Raw genomic sequence first — 24,149 nt, 5'->3', positions numbered from 1 at the left:
AAACTTCTAACCTCCTCCACATGTGGAAAAGAAATGTATGGAAAAATATGTGACACTCCAGCTAAAGGCTTTATAACAAAACCGCATGGAAAAACTGAGGTGACACCATATCCCAAATTTAAAGTTGTTTCATTGTTTATTTGGGGCTGTATCCAGGCAGGTCAATGATATAATACATATATGAATTTAAGCTGATTTCCTCTCTGAGCTGTTATTTTTGGCATCTACATGTGGGTAGCCACACCTCCCTCTTTACTCATTCTTGAGCAAGTCCTGACAAAGGGGGTGTGTTGAAAAATGAACTTAGGCTGCGCTGGGTTTCTAAAAGACTCATCATGAAAGTATTTTGAATCATCCTGATAGAGCTGAATTTGTTGCAAAACATTGTGACCACAGTTCGAGGACTTACTGTACATTCAGCTTGGTTTCCATTTGTGCCCACTCACGTTGCTGGAGCTTTGCTATATGGCTGAAGCTTGTTAGTTTGAATAGGATGAAGTGAGAGAAAGAACTGAATATCAAGTAGGTTCAGCAGGGAGCCTGCAGCCATTGAAGACATGAAAGCCCGGACAATGACCTCGGCCCCAACCTAGAAGCCAAACAGCTCCTCCACTCATCAGCCTGCTGGGTGTAGTCAATGGTGCAGGAAGACACCCAGAGACAGTCAATACGCTCTTAGTGGCTGCTTTTCTCTTCCCGTTCTCTCTTTTAAGTGATACTTTAACATTTCTTAACAGTCCAGTGTGTGGGATTTTGGGGGAAAATATTGGAAGAAATAAAATATAATACAATAAGTATGTTGCCTTTGCGTATAATCACCTGAATATTAGAACTGTTGTGTTTTTGTTGGAATGAGTCGTTTATATCTACATGGACCCGCTCCCTTAAAAGAGCCATTTGCATTTTCACATTGACCGCTTTAATTAGCAGCATTTCTGTGACGAAAGCATCAGAAAAACCCTGATTTTTAATATGAAACTGCTTTATTTAGTGTTTCTAATGGCTTAAATCACCATGTCCGTTTATTTTGGAGAGGAAGAGACCTCTGCTGATAATTTGGCTCCTTCTAAATATCTCCTGAACATCTGGATCTTAAGTTGAAGTGAAAAGTGAAAACAAGCATACACACATTAGCAGGTGCTGCGCTAGCGGCCCCTCTCCGACATGCCGAACAGCATCGGAGAAACACTGATTTGTAACACGAAATTTCTACATTTAGTGTTTTTATCAGTTATTATCAACTGATCTGTTTGTTTTGGAGAGAAGAAGACCTCTCTGAATAATTCAGCTCACATTAAAACCCCGTGAACAATAAACCCTGAAGGAAATCAAACTGCGAGAAGTGTCAGCTGGTTGCAATCTGCAATCATCACTGCTAGATGCCACTAAATCCACCTAAACTTTAAACAGTGCTCCTTTAAGAATATATTGTGGCTTTCAGAATCAATCATAGTTTTAACAAATGAAATACAAACACCTCATGAATTTTTATGGGTTTAAATCAGCAAAGAGGCATTGAAAATATTAACACCATCAGTAATATGTGAACTACCTTGACCAGCGCTTTTTCATAAATAATGCATCATGCCTCCATTATAAAGCGGGTGAAGGGGTGTACACTAAAACATTCACTCCTTCAGCTATCCTTGGTCCTCCAGGGAGGGCCTCCCATGCTGGGGCTTGGAGCCAGGGGACATGGCCACCACCTGGGGCACACTATGGATCCATACCCCAAGAGAAAGCAGGCAGAGAGGGGAATGAGTATCTAGAGGATATGTGATATGATATTTAGTGACCCGATCCATGAAAGATGAATCTGTGGCGAATAAGGAGCTTGTGCTCCAACACCCACAAAAAAAGGTGTCAGAGGGGAAAGTCGAGGCAAGCTGTTTAGCCATCTGTGTATGAGCTGTGTGTTGCCACAGGAGATCATGTTTTTTTTATTCCAGGATAACTGAATCAATAATTGCTGTCAGCGTCCACATCTAACAACAGTCTAGTGTTGTAAAGAAGGTTCTTTCCACTGTCAAGCCCTTGACATTATTATAAAAAACAGGACAGGGTGGTTGCAAAGCACATCCGTTTCACAGGTTTAATCCTTGCAACACTGAGGGTTTTATCAGAGTATTCTTGACAATGCTCCTCACTGCTCACTCATTCAGTCTGAGGGCGTCTGCTGGGTGATTAAAAAGTAAATGTCACCATCACAGCCACCAAGCCTCCCTGCATTTCCCCAAGCATATGTCTTAAAGCTGGGTTCGAAATGACAGATGTGTTAACTTAAATTGCTCAAGGTGTTTTACATTTTTGTGCCTCATGGCTAAAAACATCTTGTGGAGAGACCAAAAGTTCTTGAGAAATCAGTCACAATCAACCCAGCAACATTTGTTCTGATTACAACTGTAGGCTATTTGTTGTAACTTCCTTTTTATAAATTAGGAATCATGCAAAGCTTAGGCTTAATAGCGGAAAAAATATAGTCCTTACACCAGCTCATCAGGCATTCAGTGGGAGTGGGAACTACTGTTCCAAGAATTTGTTTAAGGAGGGGTGTATGACCAAACCAAGGTCAAACAAACTCTGTTTCATCTCAACCCAAAACTTAACTACACTCCATTTTATGACCACACACCATAAGTTTTATGACAGAGTGGGGATAACATGGTGGGCAGCCTCAGATGTGTTGATGTTATCACAGAGGAGTCCTGTCTGGACGTCAAAGCTGAAGGCCGTGTAAAGTAACGATGCACCGTGTGTGAAGGTAGATACAGAGACTGGAACAATAGCAGCAGCAACAATACCATCCAAAACAATAGCCCTGCTGCAACATACAGTGCTACCTTTGAACCGCTTTTAATGTTCAGTCTTTGTTTAGGTTGGAGATGAGTCATCTTTATGCTATGTTTTTAGACTGCGGTTTGTTTTGACTTTATAGTTAAGAGTCATTTTGTGTTCTGGCCCCTTGTATACAACAAAAGGGTAGAAAATAAACTATTTAATGCACAAAATTTCATCATTCCAAAGTGTGAATAGCTGAGGTATGTATGCTGTGCTCATTAATGTACTGCTATAGTATTGTTTCATGTCTCAAATTGCACAATATTCTTGTGAGTCTGAAAAAGTGTCCAGTGCAGTACAGTACAGATAACCAAACCCACAGTGTAGTCGATGGATGCAGCTGAGAAGTAAAACGACATTTAAAAAAAAAAAAAGCTTTCTCCTGTACTGTGCATTGTACCAATTATCAATGAGCAATAGAGCATTTCTTTTCAGCTACAGTTTGCACCAGAGGCTTCATCCGGTTCTCAGCTGACAGATGCCGAGGAGAAGCTTTCAGACTCATTAACTGCCCACACAGAGTCACAGAGAGACAGGAAGGGAGAGGGAATCGCTAAGTGTTCACATGTTTATCCACTCTCAGAGGATCCTCTCCTACCTGCCCACTCGCTCTCGTCTCCGGCTCTTCTCCTCTTCCACCTACACTCCCACGCTCTCTCCTTTGTCACTGAGATGCAGGTTTATTAAATGCCAGTGTTCTAAACAGTCGCAGGTACAGAGGCTGCAGGCAACAGTAGCCTGAGGTTGATGGTGAAGAAGACAGCCAGAATCAGAGCGTTTGCCAGCCCTCTGCAGGGGCCTCTGTTCCAACTGAGCAATAGTGAGCGAATACTGCATGCATAAACACTTCCGTTACAGCTAGTCTTCAGGGAGCCAGTGAGAAGATGGGCTGAAATGGCCACCCTCTTGATGCATTGGTGTGTGAGTGTATAGGGAAAGGGGGTGTCTTCTGCTCCAATAATTAGCTGAGTGTGTCAAATGGAGCTGAAAAACAACAACAGACTCCTGGGTGCCTGAGCGGTCATTATCAATAGACACAAGACTAAGATCTAGTCACCCCAGTGACATCAATGACCTGGAAATGACTTTATTTCTCTAAGCAGAAGCCTTTGCAGAGGTCAAATATACAACGCAGTGTGTCCCACAGAATTAGAACCTATGTGTGGTTGTAGATGGAGTTTTGTGCGTGGTCACGAACACAGCGCAGGTGGAACTCCTCATGATATTTTGTTTTCTTCTGCAGCAGTTTGTTGGGTTTAAGATAAAGGGTAGAAAATTGATCAGATGATCAGATTTTGATTGGAGTGATGGATTAGAGGAGCAGCTGCTGCAGAGGTGAATGACAGCAAACATTTCGGTTTTCGTAGGTTGTCTTTGTGATTGTTGCTACCTGAAATGCCTGATTTTTGGGCCAATTTTGAAAAAAATACGTTGTATATTGAGAATTTTTAGGGTTTTTTTTTTGCAACAAAAATGCAGGAGCAATTGAACATGACCAAAGTAACTGCAATGCTGTCTCAGATACTGAGCCTATTATTATGAGCATTCAGTGTTTCCCACAGAATTAGAATCTATTTATGATGGGAAGGGGGCATCAACAGCTGATTGCTCACGATCTGCTACTGCTGCTGTTCAAAGCAGTGCTGATGGACCTTCTCCGTGAGCTGCTGTCCTGCTCTCTCTGGCCTGTTAGCACAAGCTAACATCTGACACTGAGCTGTTAAATGGTTCCTCCTGAAACCGAATCAGCGTGACTCGTCGTTAAACCCATTAATAAACGTTGGGTAGTGGTGGCTATGTGATGCTAACAATTATCCCTGCCACTGTGCGTGTGACTCCATCACTATGTGTGTGTGTTTTTATCACTATTTGTGACTCTTACAGGAGCAGCAGCTGTCTCATGATAGACAGAGAGAGGGAGGGTCAAGGTGGGTCTGAGTGAATCAATAGGCTGCCTGCAGCTCTGCAATGAAATGAGATTTCACCCATTTTAAAAAGTCAAAGTTGCAGTAAAGTTGGGGTGATTTGCCTTACTTGTTGCAATTGCAACATTGCAACATCCTTGAGACATGAATAGAGAGTTCCTTTTCTGTATGAATTAATGACCAGTTAACTGTCACTTTCACTGCGCCTGGCACTCTGCTGCTCTATCTGTGCCCAAAGTAAGCTGTGCACTCAGAGAGTGCAGTGCTCTGTGTAACTGAACAGTATATATAATCTACTGCTTCTAATTAACAGTCCTGCTCCAAAAATAGAAATCAATATGTGGCTGTAAACGCTTACATTGTGGTGGGCCGCCACAAATAAATGGATGTGTGGAAAACCCTGCATTGAATATTAACTTCTGCTTGAGCTGTGGAATCACATGCATGCAAATGTAGCATTTTTTTTATTTGTTAAGTGAATTCTGGAATGAAATACTTAATATCTAGAAATACATTCAAAGGACGTCTAGCTAATTTATGACTGGCATGTCATGCTCCAGGGAAGATACCAGCCATGATTGATGCTCTCTAACATGATTCCCAAAGAACAGAGCAGGAGAAAGAAACCTCTTGAGCCGTTTGCAACTTTGCCAAGGAGAAAAGGTTGTTGGGAATTGAGAAATCTTAGCACAAGACAGGTTTTATTGTCTGCCTTGACTACAGAGATGAAAGACTTTGCATCTGATAATGAACTGAAAGTATTTCACTCAAAATGCCCAAAACAACTGTGACCACTTTGTATCACTGTACTGAATGAAAAGGTCAGCCTGGATAACTCTTGGTTAATTTTTAAATGTCCTTCACAATTTACAGAATGTAAAGATATTAAAGGCAGATGAGTAACTGCTCTTAACCGTTTTATGCATGACCCTCTTGCAATGCCTTTTTTTGGGGGAGAAATCTAATGAAAGAAAAGGGTGTTTACATGAGCACACTCAAGAAAAGACTAATTAGAAAAAAAGATCAAAAGGAATGTGGCTAACTTTGCAGAGGCTAACAAAATGGACCAATCGATGAGGAAGTCAAACTCACAGCCCCACAGGCTGCCAGGAAGTTTAGGAGAGCTGAATCCTCTTGTGAATTACAACACCCCACTGACCATAATTATGCAAGCAGGCCAAAAATCACTGTGCTAATGACACATTGAAAATCAATGGGCTGTTTCTAGGATCTGTCTCATACAAGAGTACAAGAGCAGACATGCTAACTGGAGGCACAGGCAATGTGCAGTCCTGAGATTACACCAAGATGTTAAGAGTCACTCAGATGAAGTAAAAGAGTGGGAGGTACATTAGGCCTGCAAATCAGTGAACCCTCAGTGTTTTCAAGCACAATGACCCTGCTGAGTGACATCACAGAAGGTCAAAGGAGAACAGAGGGGTCAGATAGACCCGCTTCACTGCTCAGGCTGCTTTGTGAGCTTTGGCAACACTGATAGTCACAAATTCCAAAGTTTGCAAGTCAAAACACCAATAGCGATGAGCTCTAGCATGAGCCCTCAGCCAGCCCAGCCCCCTTCAGCACAACTCAGCCAACTCATGACTGCTTGCTCGCTGAGAGGCTTGACTTTCTTTTTCCATTAAATTCAGTATCAGCAAAGGGTACAGAGGCCCCCAACTCCAGTTGTCCAAGAAATATTCATAGATGCTTTACATGTCAGATCATAAAGCTGACAGCATCGGCCTGTCGGCTTTGTGTTTACAACACTGAGGCAACCAAACACAGAGGTAATTATTTGTTTATGAATAATTTATAGCTGAACCGCTCAGGATAAACACAAAAACCTTTGGGTAAGCACAGCATCAATCTGTGGGGCTTCAGTTTTGCAGAATGATGAGATAAGTATGTTAAACTGGGTCCTGTATAAAACTTACAAAAGTTGTTGGAATCTGATCAAGTTATAAATGGTAGGCTCTGGGGCTAGCAGAGAAAGATTAAAAAATGCCTCTGGATATGAATATAAGAGGAGATGTGCATGACAACACTATAGCTGCAATTACACTGGAAATTACCTTCTTACTTTTGCTCCCAAACTGGCACAGAGACACAGTGTCTGCAAAGTCTCTTACAGATGTCATCTCATGCCGCTTTCAGATAAATGAAGTGATGCAAGATAGATCTGAGTCTGCCATTCATCTGAGTGGGTTAACATGTACCACCCACCCTGATGACGCATCAACAGACATCATGGGTTGAATGCGGGTTGGAGATTACTGAGTTTTGGTGGACAGGTATTTCAATCAGATATGGGGATTTTGTTGTTGACATTTAAGAAATGTCTACCTGAGAACCAACAGAGAGCAAGAGAGCATAAGCATGCAGAGGCAAAGTTACTTGGTAGTATTCATGAAGTTCTGTGTGTAAGAAGGCTTTCACTTTAGGGACCCAGGCCCAGATCTGAGCACACTTGCACCCAAAGTCCAGTTTGTTTGATTATTGTGAACACTGTGAACCATACCAGGCATGGTACGCTGATCTCAAGTCCACTTGAAAAGGTGGGCTTCAGCACGGTTCATATGTACTGTGTCCAAAACACAAAGTGGACTGCTATTTGATGTAACTACAAGGAGATTTGAACCAGTTATGAAACAGTATCAATTTAATACTGATGCCTCTATATCAGATAGCAGATATACTGTAGACAGAACCAGATCCAGCTTTGCTAAGGCCTTTAACCTCCAGTGGGAGCTCCAGAGAGCTCGGAGCCCGACAGCAGCGGCTCCTTCTTTGGCCAAGAGCAGAACTTCTCCTGCTGGACCCTGGTGATGAAGGTCCCTGGGTCAGCAATGGCTTTCTGCAGTGCCCTTTTCTAGTTTGTAGCACAACAAAAATGTCATGTAGATGATGACGCAAGTGTACATGCATATAGAACAACTTTACTAAAAGCTGAGCAGCGGGGGAGTGCAGGGTGAGGGACAACCATACTCAAGCATGGTATGAATCAATCGAAGCAAATATAAAAATGTGCTATTACTGTGGGTTTGCTGTAATGTATGCAGAATTACAACAGCAGACTCAAGACTGTGAACAGTATGACAGGAGATTAACCTGTGAAAACGGTAAGTGGGTCAAACGTGGGTTGATAATATTTTCAGTAGACCAGTTCAGAAGATATGCATTTCTCTCATATGAAATGGGTGTATGAGAATATTATGGTGGTTTACTATAGCCACAGTAGACATACATTGTTCAATAATGAACTGAGTTGCAGAGCATAATAAGAAAATCAAGGCCTTCGACATCAAATCATCTAATGAAAGGATGGTAAAATTCATCACACGGTTAGCTGAAGACATAGCTGTGTGTGGCACAACAACATACAGTCTATGTAAACAACGTAATACAAAAATAACTCTGAACTGAATGCACGACAAACCATGGCCTCTTATTCACAGAGGTAAAACACACTAGTAAAACTACACAGACCCTTTCAAATCCTCTCACACTTCTTGCCGGTAAATGCTAGCAGAGAATTGTTATAAGTCAGGCCTCACTCACTTCTAGCTTCCACAGAGGACACATAAAAAGATGCACACAGTTCATTGTGAGCCTAATGAATGTATCAACTCTTGTCTTTGGGTGTAATGAGCCTGCTGGGAGTGGATAATGTAGGCCGTGGTGCTGATTTGATAGAGCCAATAACACCAACACCCCATCCACAAACACGGGGAGCAACTACAAAACTGATGATTATACAGCAATGGAGAGACAGAGCGCAGCATGTATCATCGCCCCTTCTGTCAGCTCATTCCCCTCCTGAGATCATGCTGCAGCTTCGGATTGATTATGGAGAACAGCCTTCAGATGCAGAATATGCTTCTGCCGCACAAATATTTACAATATACAGTATAGTGCAGCAATAGAGCAGAGACGAACTTTATGCTGTGAATGTAATCGACTACGGACCCCGGGAACTGTGTGTCTGCATAAAAAAGAAATAAAAGATTAGTTATGTATGCTTTCACTTTATAACATTGATCCTCTAAACAATCAAAACTTTATCTTCTCAGGGAATGACTTCAGATCTGCATCACATCTACATTTATCACAACCAAGGGGACAATTTACTGCCTCCATGGGCTCCTTTTTCAACCTCCTTCATTGCTAAAGAATGGAGTGAAAACTGTCTATTCAACACAATTGTTCTGTGATCACAACAGCACGATCACCCCACAATAAAAAGGCTCAAGTTTTATGACACCAAGTTATTTGAAACCAAGCTAATTGCTTAAATGCATCTGAATGGGAACAAAGAACTGAAATGGTAAAGAATTTCTTTTGAATTAGTTGGTCACAGCCCCAGAATCGCTTCAACAGGTGCACCTACACATTGGGACATTAGTTGAGAGAGTGAGAGTCAGAGGCAATAGCTACTGTAGAGGCCTGATGGAGTGACAGAGAGATTGAAAATACGTCACTGGAGCTTATACTTCTCTCTGTGCTGTTATTACTGTAATTGTTTCTTCTTGATATGCTCTTTAGCACACGTTTATGCATGCTACAGCAACAAATTTACTGTATTTATTTCAACAAAGCTCTTAAACATAAAAAAGAAGACAACTGTGAAGAGATACTCACTGTGCCCCAGTTCCATAATGCCTCTAAGCAAGTTTTGAGTATGCAGTGTGTATACTCAATTAATGCTTGATTTTTGAACGTAATGCACAGAGGAAATGGAGGAGCTACTCACAGCTGAAAAAAAAAAAAAAAAAAAATTGGGAATGGGGGGGAACAATTCCTGAAATATCATAGAAAAGACAAAAGTAAGTGTTAAATCGTAAAAGAAACATTTTGCTTTTCCTATTGAGGTTTGAAGTGGAATTCTAAAGTTGCATTTTGAGTCTTAACCCATGTTTAAGAAAAATGATAATAATCTAACTTGCACATTGTGCCTTGACTGACGACAGACAATGCATGTATTATATGATTTCCTTGCATTATAGAATGGTTCATTGATAAACTTGTTTGTGCAGTACAGGACAAAATACAGTTTACCAAAAATGATTGTTTTACTACATAGTGTATGCTTTCAGTATTTTAGACTGTTACAGCCTTTTGACCACGCTTCTCCGTCTATTGTCTGTGTTTTGTCCTTGTATTTTCACCACGTTGTGATGGGAGGGGTCACCTGTCCTGATATTATTGACCTGGGTTTGCCAGGCTATTTAAACTTGCCCCTCATTCTGTCTCTTTCACTCTCTCATCATCATCAGCTCTCATCTTCCACCTATCCACTCAACAAGGAAGACGAAACCAACTTGCAAACTAAATTTGTCTTTAGTAAAGGCATACTACACAGGATTCTCCTAAAAAACAGTAGAGTGACTCATACAAAAGTAATCCCTCACATTTAAGACCCACTAGAAGTGTGTGGTGGTGTGTTTATGTGCAAAGACTCTGCCCTCTGCCTGTATTTTCTTAGTTTCTTCTTATTTTGCTGTGCTCAGAGCATTCCTAGGCACAGCATACAGGTGAGGTCAGGACTAATTAAAAGGTAGCAACCACATGCCAAATCATAAGCAGCATGCATTCAAGAGGAAGCTATAAAAATTGCAGACATAGTGCTGAATAAAGGCAAACATAGCAATGCAAAATGCTAAGTGGACAAAGCTCATTCCAAAACTAGAGTGAATCTGGGGTTGGCTCTCATTAACACTTTAGTTGGTGAGCGTTTAATCAAGCAGTAACTAACATTTCCTGCATACTAAACCACTGAGTTAGTTTTGCCTTGGTTATGAATAAAAAAGAGCGGGAACCATTAGATAATGAATCTGCAAATGTTTAGATAGCCAATTCAATGCTGAAAGGTATACAATGCAGGATTGTCAGGACTGTTTGTAAACATGCTCCCCAGCAAAAAATAAAAACCAACCCCAGATACAGTCTTGGGGGGCATTGTTTGTTTGTTTTTAATTTTTTTTTTAGCTTCCTCCTAGATGCCTGCTGCTTATGGCCTGGCACCTGGCTGCTACCTTTTTCTAAAGCTCCAACCTCACCTGAGCGTTGTGGGGGTACACACCCACAAATGTCCAGACAGAAAATAAGAAGCAAAAGAAGAAAATACAGGCAGAGGACAGAGTCCCAGGTTGTAAGTGATGATTGAGAGGGATTCTGCATGAGTCTATACATTGTTTATTCGAAAAATCCTGCCTAGTATACTATTAAGTAATTTTACAAGCAACATTACATACTACATTACACTGTTTGGCATCTCAAATATGAGGATTTTTTGCTTTTCTTTGTCTTTGTCTTTGTTCATGGGGTCTGGACTCTTTGTTTAGCTCAATGAGCCTCTGCTGTAGCAGACACACAAAAAGAGACAGAGAAATGTGGTGGTAGTAGAATGAGGTTTTGATCCACTACAGAGCCTTCAGCAGTGCTGAGCATGCTCAGTAGGCCTGCCAGAGGGCCCGGCTTCTGCTTTGGCCTACTTCTGATAAAACCAATAATGTCATGGAAAGTTTCTTTGCAGCGAGTGAGTGTGTGTGTCACACTGACAGAGAGCGTGTGACAGAGAGGAGTGTGTGTGTGTGCCCTCAATATTGGAGAAAAAATCCAATCTCATCAACCACAGCCACAAACAAATAATACCACCCATGGTGATGGGCGTTATTGATCTGTCCATCATCCAGAACTTTTACAGGCAGAGGTATGGACATACTGTAGTTGGAGGAAAAGCCAAAACCGCAACTGCAGCTGAAGGAAAAAGACTTTAATTCCAGATCGACAGAGAGATTTAGAGAACGGCAGCACTTAACTGACGCTGCAGTGAAATGCAATAAAGGATCTGTTAAGCTCTAGTTCCTCTAGTCCCCAGGCAAAGATAGCTGCTAGCGTGAGCAGAGAGATGGGGCAGCACTGCCTCACTCAGACATCGGTCCAACTGATTATAAAAAAGATGACCAGCAGAAGTGGGTCAGCCACTAGAGTGACAGAACAAGATACTTATAGAGACAAAGAGGGAAAGCGAGAGCCACAGGAAGTTCATGTAAATGTACGACTTCAGAAAGTTATTCGCGTTGAAAATTGAAAGTAGGGAGATTAGTGGAGTAAACACTGTTGTTTTGTTTTCATAACTAAAAGACACAGTGCTTGTAATCATCCAGGATGATATTTACTACAGCATGAGCATTACCTCACAGTTACATGTACATTTGTTGATTGCAATCATAATTTTCACAAGGCTCTTTTTTTTTTTATTTATTTTTTTTTAACCAGACCAGCTTTCAGGGAGCAAGCAAAAAAACTTTTATTGCGTGCTTGTCAAATATTATCAGCTTCAGGCTGCAGGAAAGCAAACAGCAGATGACTAAACAAACATTATGAAGACCACATATTCCTGTTCTTGTCTACAGTTTCAGTCATGTGGGGTAGGAGTGCCTTAAAGCTACAGTCGGTAGCTTTTATGAAAATAATCTTGTGTCATATTTGCTGAAACTGTCCCTATAAATTGAAATATATACAGGTGACAGATCATCTCCTCTTCCTGTCTGTGATGGTATTTGCTGGAATCGACCGTGGAGCACCATAAACAACCAATCAGAGCGGAGGGGTTTCCATCAAGCTGTCAATCATAACAATCACTGCTCTCAAACTGCCAAACTAGGCAGCGCTGAATAAATACTAATGTTTAAGTGTTTTCAGGAACATACTTTAGTGCACTGTTTAGAAATGTCTTCTGCGTTTTGATAATTTTCAGGACATTTTCCTATAACTTTCATTAATTTCTTAGATCATTTCTTGCAAAGTTGCTCATTGCCTTTTTCTTATGTTCCTAAAATAAACCAGACCAATTAACTCAGGTCTTAAGGGGTTAATAAACAACATATTAAGTTACCTAATCAGTTCGACCTTTCAGTGACCTGTCTTATGGTTACCTTTTATGTGCATGTATTTACTTATTTATTTACGTATTTATTTGACAGGGACAAATGCATGAAACATTGCTTCATAAAAAATACAAAGTAGAGGCCATGCATATAGGTTTCAAGCCACAGCTAATTTGCAACCCCGGTCCCTGATTAGGCTTTCAAAGTTTAAACAGACATAACAGACTACTGAATTGAAAATACTACAACCATTAGAACCATTAGAAACATACACTACTACTCTGTTAGTAGCAGGTAAACATACTAAAATGGTACTGCAAAAAGATCAGCAAGTGATAAAAGTACAGAAGACAGCAGTTCTGTACACGAAACCCGACAGAAGAACAAACTTCTGTGCAGACACAACAACAGACAAACCAGACGTCACGCTGACTGCTGAATCCTTGAAGAAATGGATTGGCTACAGCTCCAAAACTCCAACCTGAATGCTGTCTTGTCAGCCACCCTAATCCAAGCCTACAGATGTACACAGAGAAGCAGTAGTGAAGCTGAAAAACACTGACACGGGACATGATTGCTCCACACTCACATTGAGTCATGTGCAATCACAGTTTCATAGCATTTCAAATATTTGGCTATTTCTGTTTGATAACCAGTTTCAAAAACGTGCACAGACTACTGCTGTATATGAACCTCATCAGCACAGTTGGCTATTTTTAGTTCAAGGTGCAGATTAACTTGTGAGTACAGCTAATAAATAAAATAAGAGTGCAGGGCCTAAGTGCATCCAAAACTACCGGCATGTCTGCACTGAGCTTTCCCACATCCTGATTTGACACTCCATTATAACACCCTGTTAATCCACATTTGAAATGGGGGCAATCAATGCCACTCTAAAACAAGGGCTGGGCGTGTGCAGAGGAAGGCACAGCTGACAAATTGAGGACAGTTTTCAGTGCTGGGCAGTCAACTGAGTCAGTGACTCAATCCAACACGAGCATGGCACGTTCATGAATCTTCCCTCTTGTCATCTATGCTCATATTCTTCCTCCAGATCAGCAAAGTCTAATTCTGACTTTACAGCATGAAGTTAAGCTTTAAATTTGGAGGACATCATCTCAGAGACAAGCTGAACAACAAAGTATTTCACACAATTGTATTTGCTCTATAAAACAGACTCATCAGAGAAAGAGGCCAAATTTATATCACTTTTACAGGGAGTGTCTCCTCTTAGGTCACCCACTGCTGTTTTTGTAGGTGCAGCTGCATTACTCAAATCCTCAGAGAAAAAGAACAACAAGCTACTTCTGTCTGGGTTTAAATCCTTCTGCTTTACAGCTCAACACGCCTACAACCAAGCAGTCAGGTCCAGCTTTTTCATGATTACTGTATAGGGATGATATTGTTTCATATAAACGAGCTCCATGAAAATCTATTGTAAATTTCTCTGCTGCAGCCTCCTCCTGGCTGCAGTCGTCTGACCAACAGCTGCATGTGTCAGGTGGAGAGTTATAAGGGGTCACAAAGGCAATACATCAACTTCTCGCCAAGCACATAGATTATAAGAAGGGAGGGAATTACTCGGAACGACAGGAAAGGGGGTTTCAACCTAGCTGACAAAACAAAATATAAACCAAAGGACAAATGCAGCCCACTTTTCCTTCAGGGAAGGTGAAACTACACAGACGTGCAAAAAAGGATTCAACAAACTGTTTCTACAGTAATAATTCCATAAAAATAGAGTTGGCAACGGTGTGAGAAGCGGGGAATGGCAAGACAGTCGGAAGAAATGTTCCCTGTTGGACACACCAAACTCTACTGTGAACACCTCAAGGTGAAATGAACCCAGTCATCCTCCTACTCTTGACAGAGGCAAGGCTTTTTATTCTTTAAGTGAAACACGCACTTAAGTAGCACTTACCTGGATTGATGATGCAACAAGCACACAAAGTGGGGGCAAAGAATGAGAGAAAAAGAAAAGCAGAAAATGTGCTATTAGTAAGAGTCCGCGTCATTGTCCAACAGGTACCAAAAACCCCTCACACATAAATTCATTTTTCATTTACACACACTGTAAAAGACATATATTTCAAAGGGAGTAAAGTTTTGAATTGTCATTACAATGTCTGTAGAGATTATGGATGCCATGGCCAAAATCCAACACTGCCCTCAAATGGCTACAGTCATCAGTTACACAACAGTACAGATAATATGCCTCAATATTAAATTTAACAACATAATCACGTGACTCCAATAAGAATACAGAAGATCTGTTGGAACAGTGCAACTTAGAGAGAAATGGCTGCTGTTTACTTAGTGAGTGCAACCACAAAAAATAGATATAGAAGCTACTATGCTGTGAACTTTTAAACATCTCCTGATAAATATTTTTTGCATGTCCTGCACAAAAATGTACAGCTTTCTCACTCTGAAACACCTATATTGTACATATTTGCTAAGTCGTGTTATGTCATAGTATCTTTTTCATATTCATATTGTAAGGCTTCTATTAATATGTATGTTTTTGACTGTTGTAGTACTTTGCCTTTATTTTTATTTTCTCCTCATGTGTTTGTGCGATATATGCACCAAAGACCAAAGCAGATTGCTTATCAGTGAAAACCTACTTGGTAATAACTCTTCCGATTCCAATTCTAATATGAAAACAAGTTTACTTGTACCAATACTTGATAGTAATGCTTAAATAATGCTAGTGTAATATGTGAGATGAAATGTTACATTTGGAAAGAAATGGAGTCTCCAATGAATCAAACACAAATTCAACACAGACCTCCTTATTCTCACTGTCATGTTAGAATTTATGTCATGCTACATTGAGGCCCTCTGCTGGGCAAAATCAGCAATTACACATGGTTAGCAAAAATCACTAATAGTATGTAGGCTGACGTCTGGTCTTAATCTCAATGCTTATTTCTCACTTTCAACAGCACAGTCAGCTACCCCTGCAGCTGGAAAGGGATACAAAGAAAAGCCCTTTCAAGAGATGAGCAAAGGGATGCATGCAGGCATAAACAATTAGCCCCAACAGGAGGCCTTGGATGATCTCAGTAAATCTATGCATATTCATCAAAGAAATCACAGAGAAGGAGATTTGCAAGCACAGCTGCTTGACTGTTAAGACTTGTCTATGTTTAGAGGAGAAGGCTTATGGGTAGACAGACACAAATCCAAAGCAGAAATGACCCGTTTTTTGCTGTCAACTACCTTTTTCCTAACATGCAAATATCCAACATCAGCGTCTTGCTTACTTTAAGCGATGAGAGTCCACACTAATGCGATCATTGAATGCAAAAACCTCATGTTTCATTATTATTTTTGTCAAATACACAAACTAGAGTAAAACAAGACATGAAATATGCAGATAGTGATTACATTTATAAATTATGACAGTAAATAAGTATGTATGTAAGTGTCAAACACATATGAAAACATGCTGACTTATCTTGTCATTTTGCCTGGTCAAATGCAAAGCAAATCAAAAAAGTATTTAAAAGTAGAGTATTAAGAATGCTTTTGTTTGCATCAGACAAGAGGACAATCTACAGGTAACATACATGGCCTCTGACATGAACCCATGAGGAGGTTTTATTTTCATTTTTTTAAAACAATCATTCCTTCATGCATATTTAACTCCCACTGAGGCACAGAAATTATTTAGATCAAAGAATAGACAAATGCTTAAAACTCAATCAGACAATGTCAAAAACTAAACCTTGATCAAAGTATAGCCTACATTTAATTTTTGAAAATATCTTCAATCCAATGAGGAAACCTCAAAATAATTCAGATCAAAGTGCCTTTCATCTCTCCGCTGCACGCATAGATGTGCAACTCATTCTGCTAATGGCGGCGCTGGAGGAAAATAAAACAGGAAATGTCACATCGACAATCAGTCTCACGAACACACACAACCCCAGCACTGTAAAAAAAAAAAATGCTTTCATGAGGACCTCCAAATAACATCAACTCATTCTTCCACTTTCTCTCCACCTCACATGCAAGTAGTATCACTTCATTTTCACCCGCAGGTACCTGAACCTGCTACTGTGGGGTCCCCAAGGCCAATTTTAACATGTGGCCCTTCTTTTGAGTCACAGGTCTGCAGAGGTCTCCTCTCAGTCATTCTGTGCCCTGATAACCTTCAAAAGGACACTAGAAACATCTCATGCCTGGTTCACCTCAAATTGCTTAATACAGAGTCAATCGGCTGATCAATTCCAGGGTCCAGCAGGGTCAGTCAACTCCTCACAAGGTCATGAAACGTGATACAAGCTATCATTTTTGGCTGCCTCCATCCCTGGCCTTATTTCTGACACTAATGTTAAGGTCAGCACAAATAGATGTCTGAATTGCCACTGTGGTCTCTCTGGCTTTACCCCCTAAAGTTATCCACACAGTCAGACATAACAATCACATCATGTAACATGGGATAAACCTCAGAGCAACATAGCAGGTAGGGCTGTATACGTCACACCTTTAAGGTATCAGCTAGAACAACCCAGTATCACGTAGTATGCAAACTTCTCCAGTTAAGCGCTATATTCAATCAGGGTCTGACATTGGCACCACCAAGTGCCAAATATGAGTAGATTTTCTGTTTGGTCAGTAAATTTCCAAAGGCTATCCGCAACAGTGGGTTAATGTTGGTACAAAAATAATTATGCAACAGAAAAAAAACTGCCTGTGTCAGAGGCAAATTTGTCGCTCACAGTCAGGGACCTCATGATACATTCAGGTGCACCTCATAATCACCTTGTAAACTCAATAATCTATACTTTAATGGTCATGAAGGTTGAATAAAATGGGAGAGCATTTTGATTATTCAATGATCAAGTCAAAACAATATCCTGTTCATCTCTACATGGGCATATTTTAGAAATTCAATTTAAAAATCAAATCATGTTGGTATCAGCAAACCCCATAATACTCTTGTTTATTAGAGCCCCAAGTACATCTGTGATTATTTCAAGTTTTACTGCAGCATTTTTGAATAATTAAATACTAAAGTCATACCCAAAATGCAGACATTTTGACCAGTAAGATATGCATGTTTGAAATGAACTGAACTGTCACTACCCTCCAGTGTATTGCTCACTACCAGTAGAAAGGAGAATTACACTGCATTCAGTCTTTTTTGTATCCAAATCTGAAAAACAGGCAATTTTCATTGTTGTGCTCACAGACAGTCATTGCATGGTGTGTGTATTGTATGGTGGCCATTCACCCAGCTAGATGTGACCATTTACACGATGGGTACCAAATGAACTGGGGACAAAACTGTATCAAAAGAAGTACTATACTGGTACTGGTATCACTTTAAGAATACTGTTAATTGTATTGGTATTGTAATTTAAACGATACCCAGCTTCAATAAGAGGGGTCACTGTCCCACGACAGACAGACATTCAAAAATGTCGTGTAGAGAAAAGACCAAAGTAACCAGTGTCACAATCCTTCTTGCAACCACATAAAGCCATTAGACATCTGCTTGCTTTATAAAGCATTGGGACACGCCACCTTGTTTGGGGAGAGAAAAATGGTCTTAGATTTCAAGGTCTTGGATTGTATTCTAACTGCATCCCACTCAGCTGGAAAACAACATTATTTCAGTGGGAGGTAAGTGTCAAGTAAAGCCCAAAAAACAAATCTATAAACAACAGAAAGTCACTCTGAAACACCGATGTAGCTCTCCAGGCTTCAGCCGTGCCCTGATATATTGTACATCAATATCACAAATAAAGAGACAGGAAGTGCTGCCAAGTTTCCAGTGTGTAAAGACCAAATGGCTTGCAGCCTCTGGGTTCCCTATCTATCTCAATCTGAGACAGTCTACTAAGTCTAGTGTTTTTTGTTTTTTACCATGCTATACATATCAACTTAAATCTTCTTGCCTTTTTTTGTTATTGTTTTACTATAAAAATATCTTCCACTTGAGAAAAATATGTATTTATATTGTCAAGTAGCTTCTGCTAGTCTTGAGCGGTCAGTGATGGTCATGAGCAAAAGCTTAGCAACAGCTATTTAGGTTTTAATTAAAGTTAAAGGATTGGTTGAAATCCAATGAACATTCATAACCGCTTTCTTGTTAATGGTTTCATTTTACAAAATAGTTAAGTTAAGAGCTAACAGTAGGCATGGGACAATATGAAAATTTCATGTCACCATTATCCTGGCCAAACAATTGCAAATAATTCACAATATTATCCTGAAAATAATCAAAAAATTCCAGAAACTCTTAAAATGGTATAAAAGGAATAATAATAATATGATAATAATGATCTAAATAAACGAACAAAGAAACAAAGGTAGGACACAGATCTTTTTAGTGAACATCTCTTTTTGTGGAAAAACAAACCATCTTTGAAAAAACAGGCTTTTCATCTATTTGAAATGACATCATATCTTCAGATATGAAATATGCCAATGCTTGATTTACATCTGGCATCTTTTGAAGTTGGTATATATGCAGGCTGTTTTGCAGTCTCTTTTATTGTTGGTTGCACAGCAGTGTCTTTGGGTGCTGCTGGGCACGATATTCACAATAATCCTAGTAATAGAAATTCACCATGATCTTATTGTAAGTCTTTTTCATCCCCATCCTCAATTAAAAAGCCTATATTGTCCCATCCTTGACTGGCACCTTCAGCAGTTTGGGCACGGATTAAACCTTAAGTAAGCAAAATTGAGGGATGAACTCCAGTTTCCTGTGCCACTGACAGTTTTTTAAAAGAACAAGGGGTCATACTTCAGACAGGAGATGAAAGCCAAGCCAGCAGCCATCATCCTCTCAAAGTCAAACATGTCTTGCAGGAAAAATAGAGGAATAAACAAACATCAACACAAAATACCTTCACTATTCTTTTTGCAGTGAATTACAATGTCAGTAAAAAGGACACATCAAAAGTGTATTCAAGCCCATTTTAAGTCAGATTTCGGTCCCCTTCTCTATTCATTAGTTGATTAGAGTACTGCAGTAGACCCAGGGAAACCCTTGCCTCACAGCACCTCATGCCAAATACCTTCAGGAGCTGTGACATAGGCCTTTTCCATATACAAAACACATGTTAACAGGATTAGCAGACTTCCATGACTCATGGATAATCAGAATTATCTTCAGCGTAGTTCTAAATAAGGTAAAGGCAGATTATCTCAGGACAAAATAACGTCTGTCTGAGCAGCAGTGTCCCTTAATCACAGCATCAGGTTGTTCTTGAAGAGAGTGAGATGGAAAGGGGACAAAGTCAGCAGGCAGAGCATGAACCTGTTCCCAACAGACCCTGATTGTTTTCCCCCTCTGTATAAACAAGACTTATTGTAAAACAAGGTGGTAATTGAAATCCACTTAAAGGTCCAAAGCATGAGAAAACCATTTAAAACGTAAGCACAAAACCTACAAGGAATCTTGAAACACTTGCGATCTTTATGAAACAAAACAGCATGCTTTCTATAAAAAACAAAACAAATAAAAAGCAGCCCCCTCAACTCAGTGAAAGGAAAAAGAAATGCCATACCTTGTTAGGTCACATTAGATGAACAAAAGAAAATCTCTTGTGGTATAGAGAAAACAGTTTTGCAAAGCCTGTGTTCCACAAAAGCTTGCAAATATCTGTTAAAATATCCACTGCTTTGGTGTAAAACAATACTGCACCTAAATGCAAACTATATGAGCTACAGAAACACGTAGGTATACCACATTAACAGGAACAATCAGTCTGTCAGCACAGCACTGATACTAGATACTAGTTGCATTATAAGAATGTTTGATTAACTTGAGCAATACTGTATGATTCAATATCTTCATGCATATTGCACTCCTGATATGGGTGGTGACTGTTAAAGTTGCATGAGAACCACAAAGGGAGCAACAGAATTTGTGATAGGAGGGAAATAATGCTGGTAGCATGTCACTGGTTTGAACACATTTGTGACACTCCATAATAACACTGTGCAGCATTAATACTGGGTGTTTTCAGACCAAACAGTTCTGGGGACACCCTGATAACAACTGCCCAGTGGGGAGTTCCCCCGAGAGCTACATGCCCTCAAGGGTTTTTTTTCTCAGTACTGATTTTTATTTTTATTTATTCTTTATTATTGTTTGTGTGTTATATTCACTAAGTAAACTGTTGAATATAAGTTGTTAAAGAAAGCAGCCTTCTGAGTACTTTGGCATAGTCATATCGGTGCAAAATCAGTGCACAATCCACGTAGAAATTATCTATTTTCATTCCAGCTTAAAAAATCACCATATCAAAACAGTAATTGGTATATAATCGGTACTGGTCTCAAAAATTCCATATCGGTCAGGCTCTAGTACGCATAAAGTTGCCAGGAGGGATGCCACTTTTGCTTTAAGAGGCGGTGAAAAGTTGAATACTTTTTCACCTGAAGATGAAACTGTTGCATTGACGTCATTTGTACGTGACTTTTTTAAAAAATGCCTGTGATGAGATAAACAGCTGGCCCCAAGGTTTTTTCACATTACCTAATCTGGCCCCTAATTAAAAACAGATTGGACACCCTGGTCTATAGGAACGCTGAAATGACACGCTGTCAGCAGACTAGCGGTTGGTGTAGCAACGTCACTTTCGCTTTAACGTCGAAATTGTCTTTTATTTGCACCGTCACATATACACTCAATAAACTTGGATCCCACTGTCGGTCAATTTGTCAGTGATTTCTTTCAATGTCCGTGTTTGTGCTACCAGCTGTTTGTGTTTTGTAAAGTCTGTTGTTCACACCAAGTCTCCAAGAACAGCACTTAGGCTTTAAAACCAATTTTACATAGAGGCCAAACTTGGGATTATAATGTCCAGGTTTGCCAGGTGACGCCATGGGGCCAAAAAAGCCTTTTTCCCAAAGACTTACATTGTAAAAAAGACATCTGTTAATCAGTGGAAACCCCAGAGAAATAACTCTTTTCACTATCGGGAGTTGCTCCATTTGGTCCAATAACATGCAAAAGTCAAGAAGAGCAGCATGATTAAACATCTTTTATCCCCATGCATGTTAGCAGGCAGTGAAAACTGAAAAATTAGCTGCTTGGCTGGCAGATGTAAGACGCTCAGCCAGCAAAAGTCTCTGGCGCGCTTGCTCCCTGCTCCCACAACAGGGAAGGTCAAGGTAATTTCATAGCCCGAATAAAAAGTCTTTTTTGGCTTCATCTGCCACCAAGCAACTTAAAGGAATGAACAAGGCCATGCCTCCAACGCTGTATCCAGTTCTCTTTATACATTTATGGTTTACACAGATAACATGTTTTTTTTTTAAATAGCTGTTGCCAGTGCTGAATTGGCTATGTTCAATCAATCAACCTACACTTCGGGAGGCCTGGACCAATTTCTGCACATTACTTTACTCATAGTTCCTCTTGATTGGAGAGTATCTACTTTGAAACGGGAGCTGAAAAAGTCTCTCAAAACACTGTTCTAAGAACTACGAGCCTTCCTAGTTCTTGTGGTATGGACACAACAAATAAGGGGGGTTCCTAAAACCATAAAAAATTAACTCCAGTCCAAAAACGCCCACTATCTAATTTGTGAGAGAAAGTCTGTTGAAGATTTATTGTAATGCTTCATCTCTGTTCGACTGTTGCCCACATGCTTTTTCCCTGGCAGTGACCAAGCTGCACGTCTGCTCTTCTCTCAGTAGACACACTAATCTCTTCTTGTGTTAGTTATTAGTGATGTCACATCACCACTAAATTCATCCAAGAGGGAAATGAGCCCTTGTACACCTTAAGACTGTTAATTCTGTCTTTGGAGGAAGGCAATATGAGTGTGATGGAGGTTGGAAATGGGAAGCCCTGATCTATTACATTTATGCCAATAATTAATTCACAATTTCCTTTAAAAATTAGCTTTAGCAACACACGCTAATGCCCATAACCATACTGCATTGAGCTGAGGTTTATTTTGTCAGTTTGTGTGCAGTGTTTCAATGAGAGGTGGGAGTATAAGAATATAAAGCTAATTTACACATACCTCTCTAATCTTTCCCTGAGGAAAGCTCTCAACATGGGTCTATTAGTACCTCATTACAAGGATAGCTCTGTTAACATTGCTGGAACATAATCAACAACCTTCTGGCTCAATGTGGCTGCAGGGCTTTACCTAACGACCGCTAAATGCTTCAAGAGGAACAATATGAGACAGAGTGCATGAGTTACAATGTTGTATTGGTGGTGCTTTTAAGTCACGCACCATCTAAAATCTGAAATGCCTTAGACAACACCACAGTGCCTCTACCCAGGTTTGTTGAAACAGATTTCAGGCGAGCTGTGGTCATCATCAGGACAACAAGACACATGACCAGCGAGGTACACAGATATCAGTGTCTGTGTCTCTAACAGATATTGCCTGGCCTGGCTCCAGATGTCTTGCCCAATCAACATTCTGTCGAGCATGTCAAATAGGTCTGTGTGTTACTTTGGTGAATGGCTGGCTCCAAGGAAGAAAATTTAGCAAGTTGAATCAGTACCAGTAGTTGCTGACTTCATCCAAAATTGACCCATAATTCAGAAGTGAAATTATTTTAAAAGCTGGAAACTGCTAGTTACACCAGTAACTGAATTTTAGTTTCTACATATCTCAGGGGTCACAAAATCATTTTAGTTCATTTGCCTCATACAGCCCATTTTGATCTCAAGTGAGCCAGACCAGTAAAACTCTTGTATAATTACTTATAAACAACAACACCTCAGAAATTTCCACCTTTTTTTTTAGAGTTAAGAAGTAAATACTCAAACCTCCATCCTTTTACTACACAGATTAGGGTTGCAAATTGTTAGCACTTCCTTTAATCAATTAATCGGTAAAATTAATGATTGATTAATCAATTGTTATTTGAAAAAAAAAATTAAAACTTTGCTTATTTCAAACAATAACAAATGCATTTTTGTTCTCAAAGTTCACAGTAACATATTGCATATATTTTGACAGCACAATCTATAAAATGATTAATTGTTATTTTAACTGCCAATCAATGTGATTACTTTCACTTTCACTGATTACTTTCAATGTGATTACTTTCAGCATTCAATATGATGGATTTGCAAAAAAGCCAACGAGGGCTGACTAGTGCCAGCGGTGCAGGACATTCCACAAATACTAGGTCGACAGACACTCAGGGACGGCGCAACAACGACCATAGGCCGACCTTCAGCTTTGTGTGTCTCGAGCCTGAGACTTTACAAAGCCTCAATATTAGGTGTGCAAAGTCTTCTGGCTGGCGGAGTTGGACCCTTTGGCAGGCCAGTTTTAGCACGGAGGCTGTATGTTTGACATCCCCGATGCATTTTGGCAAAATGCTACTTTGGAGACACATTTTGGAGAACCAAATATTTTCTAAAAGAGTTACTCATCTCTTGTACTCATGATTCTACTGGGAGAGTTTAATGCCCAACTAAACCAACCAAATGCTCCAACTGCCAGTAACCTAACACTGTCTACACAAAAAAATGAACAGGACTTTAACT

General features: G+C 40.0%; 1 protein-coding gene across 12 annotated transcripts in view; it reads right to left on the bottom strand.

Moving 5' to 3' along the window:
• LOC121950808 (pleckstrin homology domain-containing family A member 5-like) overlaps positions 1–24,149 on the bottom strand; it is a 112,989-nt gene that overhangs the window by 65,436 nt on the left and 23,404 nt on the right. The gene's annotated exons all lie outside the window — the stretch shown is intronic.

Source organism: Plectropomus leopardus, chromosome 7, assembly GCF_026936395.1.
Source record: "Plectropomus leopardus strain MGB_pleo_1.0 chromosome 7, ASM2693639v1, whole genome shotgun sequence".
Classification (NCBI taxonomy): Eukaryota; Metazoa; Chordata; class Actinopteri; order Perciformes; family Serranidae; genus Plectropomus; species Plectropomus leopardus.
Note: the sequence above shows the minus strand (reverse complement) of the source record. Positions and strands in the feature narration are given on the sequence as shown.